Source organism: Echinops telfairi, unplaced genomic scaffold, assembly GCF_000313985.2.
Source record: "Echinops telfairi isolate 266 unplaced genomic scaffold, ASM31398v2 ScPeMD7_1713;HRSCAF=2227, whole genome shotgun sequence".
NCBI lineage: Eukaryota > Metazoa > Chordata > Mammalia > Afrosoricida > Tenrecidae > Echinops > Echinops telfairi.
This window is the reverse complement of record NW_022105611.1, coordinates 2,211,383-2,217,114: the sequence shown is the minus strand read 5'-3', so window position 1 is coordinate 2,217,114 and position 5,732 is coordinate 2,211,383.

Here is a 5,732-nt window from a genome sequence, read left to right as displayed (position 1 = left end):
TCCCTTCCTGCCTGCCTAATTAGCATAACAAAAGAAGAGGGGCTGGACTTGAAGATAGCTTTCTGAAGAATAAGATTCAAGTCAATCTGTCCTACTATGTAACAAGTGTAACAAAAGCAGACTTTTCTACCTGTAATGCCGGCTTTTACTTCTAAATTCTCTGCTTTAATTAGGGGGTGGGGGATGAGTGGGAGGGAGATGTTGCTGAAAAATTGCCCAATGTTACAGATAAGCAGGCAGTATCCAAGTTAAGAACGGAGTAGTCATAATAGCTAGTGCAACTTTTATATATCCCATATTTTCAACTCTATGCTATCTTGCTAAAAGCTTTTGGGCACTGTCTGTTAAATGTGATCATATTAATATTGACATGGAAGTCAGTGCATTTCCTTACTTCGCGTTAATGACTTTTACCCTACATGCGGTTCCTAAAATAGGTCTTCTCACTTTGCTTCCCAATGTCAAACTATTGAAAACAACAACAAAAACAGGAACATGACAGAACTTTACTGTCACTTGGTAATGCAGTAAGGGCATCTTAAACTCATCGCTTAAAAGCGGTGTTTCACTTGGAAGCCTACATGCGGATTTATACACACGTGCAAAAACTTTGAGCAAAAAAAAAAAAAAAGTTTCAGGCACGTCTTGAATCAAATTTACCCAGTTTATAGGTTGCTGTGGGAACGGATTAGCCCTCTGGAAGTGCAACGCCACGTTTGAGTCTGATGCAAAGAACAATCCATAGCATGAAAGAGAAGAACAGCTGGGAGCTGAGGTAGTGTAAACTGACATGTCAGACAGTAGCCAGACAAAGTGAGCCAGGCACTGTCTGGAAAAAAAACGTGCAGGGAGGATGGAGGCGAGCAGGGAAACAACTGAACACGTCAACAGAGTCAACAAAATGGACCAGCTGTTCACTCTCCTCATAACTAAGAAAATAAAGAGAGTTCCAGGGATAAGGATTAAGTTAACTGAGAGAATAAAAATAAAACATAAAATGAATGAGCAGGATGTTAGCAAAACAGCCTCCATGCACAGACTTTGAACTAGGCTGTGCCAAGCATGACGCTGGGTTCTGGAGCCAGTGCCTTCCCCATTGAGTGCATAGCATTTTCTCCTCTTTCTTGGGATGTTGCCTTTCTTGCTTTGTGGCTATTTGGGAAATGGCCTGCGCTAAGAAAGGGAGATTACAACACTTCTATTCTTGTATCTTCACAACTGCTGTTGTTAGGTGCCATCATGTTGGTCCCAAACCATGGTGACCCCATATGCTACAAATGAAAATGCTCTCTCGCCGTGCACCATATCATTGATTGCAAGATCGCGTTGGGCCATTGAGATCGACAACATTTCCATTGGCTAATTTTCAGTAGCAGATCACCTGGCCATTCTTCCTAGTCCATCATAATCTAGACGTTCTACTGAAGCCTGTTTGACATCATGGAAGGACTCAAGCCACCCCTGATGCAGGAGTGGTGGCTGCACACAAAGTGGATTGGCCAGGGTCTCCCTAGGAAAGGTGCAATTCTTATCACTGACCCACAAAGAGGAAAGACAATGTATGTCTAGGCTGAAATAGGTCCAGGGAAGCATCTCAATGCACAGGGTTGGGAGCCCAAGTTGATGTAGTTCCTAGAGGCATGAAGTCTGGCGCTAAGTCACTTTCTTTTTCTAGCCCGCCTTGTCTGAGAAATATTGAACAACATTTAGCAAATGTGCTACGTTGGGAGAAAACGTTTTTGAGCTCAAATACATTGGTAGGCAGTGTGTTCTAGAAGATTCCAACTCCACCTTTGTATATGAAAAGCTCAAAGAAAAGAAAGCTCAACTATATTTTATCCAATGTTTCCTCAGTCTTGAGTCACAGAACTTCATGTCATTTAAGACATAAAAGATGGCTAATGCGTAGTCTGCTGCATAGTTCACTTTGGGAAACTTTGGGGTAATGATTGTCAAGGACATTTTCAGCTGTAATATCTGCATTCTCTTCTTTATTTTTCAACCTTTTTGTTGCTGGCAGGTCAGTTCTGGAAGCTGACCTTGGCTAGTACCTTGAAAAAAAGGGTCCCGTATCTTGGAAACAACTCTTAAAACATAAAGGGTGACTTCTGTTTCACATAAAGAGTTTGGTCAGGTAACACCGAGAAACATGCACTAGTTCAGGGAGTAGATGCTCTTCTGAGCGCTAATTGAAATGCAAGTCAAGCCCTTCTCCACATGCAGCAGCGTCTGGAAAATATAGTTTAAAAACAGGATAAAGAGCAAACACACTACAATTCCACAGTTTAAAACTCAGCTTTATAATTAATCAACCGTGTGACTTTGAGGAAATTGTTTTACCTCTCTAATTCTCAATCTTCTCTTCTGTAAAACAAAGATAATCAGAGTATTTGTTAATACAATACCTGGAACCTAGTAAGTGCTCAATCATTTCTTTTTAAGTGTAGAAGTAAATGGGAATCGGTGTCAGCAAAACCTGAAAATTTCCTTGGAAGAAAAGTTATCCTTAAGCCGTCCCTTTTGATCCCATTCCTATCAGTGTGAGTTAAGGGAGAATGATATCTAAGGTTAATAATTACTGAGACTGCAGACACAAAACCCATTTCTGTCTTTAGATTCCCTTTTCCTCAGCCCAACTTTACTTAACCAACGGGGCCCTTCAGGAAACAAGTATAAGCTCACCTTTTGCCACCTTAAAATCTTACAAGTGATCCTTATCATACAACAAGTGAAAATTCAGACATTCCACCAACAACTTCACACAGCCCAGTGACTCTCCTCTTGGATTACACCGGAGCTCAGGTGCTTTAGGCTCCAGCTGACGTCTCATAACGCGCGGTCTCTGAAATAGGACGGGCTGCGTCTTACTTTGGTGATTCAATGCTGCTGCTTTCTTTGCTTGAATACTCTTTCCCTCACTCGTCAGCTTATTTCTTCTACCTTTAGCTCATGTCACCTCATCTATAAACCTTTCCTAAGCACTCTCCCACCTGCACCCTGCACAATTCCCCAAAGGAGTGCAGAGAGACACGGTAATCAGCATTGACCTCTAGGTATTCTCCTTGAAGCCTCATATTCCACGGTAGCAACCCTCAGGCGAGGCTGAGACGGTTGGATTCCACGTCGACTTCCCAGCTACCGAGTTCTCCAACCTAGCCTACTCTTCTCCCAGTGAAGACTCTAGACCAGCGGGTCTCAACCTGTGGGTCGCAACCCCTTTGGGGGTCAAAGGACCCTTTCACAGGGGTTGCCTAATACATCCCGCATATCAGATATTTACATTACGATTCATACCAGTAGCAAAATGACAGTTATGAAGTAGCAATGAAAATAATTTTATGGTTGGGGGGTCACCACAACTTGAGCAACTGTGTTAAATGATCATGGCATTAGGAAGGTTGAGAACCACTGCTCTAGACAAGCATCTGTTAAGTGAAGGGATGTGTAAGAAGGAGAATGTTTCTGGAACTATATTACTAATAAACATGTTTTATGACATGGAAGAGATATTTTCCACAAATAAATGTTTTTTTCTTTTTCTTATAATAATAATGACCATAGCAGAATGTGAGGTTCTGCGAGTGCTTGTGTTTAAATCCAGGCACCACTTTTGTCAGTTCTGACAATTTGAGTAAGTTTCTTCCTTTCTCTAAGCTGTTTCACTTCTTTGAGGAATAATACCCACTTTTGTCTTTCGCGTGGGTCAAGTATGTGTTGCTTTTGACTATTTTTGAACAGCCCCCAATGATGGCAGTCCTGTGCACAGCAGAATGAAATACTGCTCGGTCTTTGCTGTCTCCATGGTGGGTTATAGTTCAAATCATTGTGAGCTATAGGGATTTTACTGCTGCTCTTGAGAAAGAATTTGCCAGACACTTTTCCCCAGCACACGAGTCTAGAAATTCCACTACAACCTGTTCAACATCATAGCAACAAACAAGTCTCCATGGACAGACAGGTGGTATCTGGGCATGAGATATACTATCCCGTAATTAAACCTAAAATGCTCAAAAGGTAGATGATAATTCTACTATTGAGTGACCATTATCTGCCTAGTATCTAGGAATTAGATATTGTCAGTTTTGTTCCTTTTACTACTATTTCTATTATTGCAAAATGTTTCAGTATTGTTTTTAGTGAAAAATTATTACTTAGTGAAAAATACTTTCTGGTGGTAATTGAGACAATTTATTCAAGGTGTGACCTTAATTGGGTTGAATCTCACTTTTTTTATATGTAAAGAAGATAAGAAGGGAAAGAGACCTCAACATATTAAATAAGATAATCTCCTTGTGAAACTTTTAAAACCATAAAGAGATGCTTAACTGTTAATTGTTCATGTTGATTTGCTTTTAACTCAGCAAAAACATCAGTCACTTCTGAACCTTTCTCCAGGTGGAGTCATTTGATGTGAAGGCAGCAGTCATATAAAGGGAATGGGCTAGTTAGAAATTGAAGTGCCCGGTGGTAACAAGCAGCCAACAGACTCATCTGATAATAGAAAGTTTCGAGGGTCGAGTTCACTCAGAGCTGCGTCAGAAGAAAGCTCTAATGATCTACTTTTCAAGCGTGAATCATTGAAAACCCTACAGAGTACAGTAGGGTTTTCTATGTCATATACTATGACATATATTGATTGGGTTGCCATGGGTTGCAATCAACTCGGGAACATCATATTCTCTTGTGCACAGTTAACTAGAAATTAAGGGAGTGAAAGAAGTTCTGAACATTCTAACCAACCATATATTGCCAAGTTGTGTTATTGCACGCCGTCAGTTCAATCTATAGTGAGCCTTCATGGCAGATGTGACAGTTGTATAATCTTTTGTCAACTTGATGGAAGAGGTTGAGTCTAGCCTGTCAATCAGGTCAGAGCCAATGAGGACTTTGTGTGGCCATGGCCTTCTCCTCAGGAATCTGGGAACTCCCTGGAGGTGGGGTACACACACACACTCTCCCTTCTAGGCATGCCTGTTGACAAGCCACAGGGAGCCACACTGATGGAGCCAGAGCCCTGGAGCCTGAGGAACCACATAGAGACCCACACCATTGTTGAGATGCTTCCACAGCCACTGGATCCACAATACTACCCACCCACTGGCCTGTGATGTTCCTGCATTCGGTGTCATTGCACGTGTTGCATGAGTCAGAAGAGGAATTTATAGAATCGGACATACAGGCTAATATCGGACTTACAAACTTGATCTGGATTGGGCTGGGATGTTATCTCATATACAATTACTCTTTTATATGCAGTTCTTTCTTACACACATGAGTCTCCCTGGATTTGTTTCTCTAGTCAATCCAGAATAACACAGCAGAGTACAATGACACCACAGGGTTTCCAAGACTACCGTCTATACAGAAGTAGATTGCCAGGTTTCTTTTCCCTCAGAACCACTGGGTGTGGTCAAGAAGTTGGCTTTCCCTTTAGAAGCCAGACACTGGCATTGTGCCACCAGGGCTCCTGGTCAAGGACCCTTGAGACTGCTTCTTTTCCTCGATGGCATCCTACCTCCACCTGACACATTCCAAAGACCATCTCGCTAAGATGATGGGGAATTAAGCTAAACAGGAACACTGTCATTGCAACTATCTGATTGATAAATGTTTATTCACTGCTCAGTAATTCTGTACCTATCAGGAAGAAAAAGCATTTTTCTTCATTTATGCAAGCGCTGTGAACTTGGCTCAGACCCCCAGTTTGGTTTGTTTTTGCTTCCACTCTTAGT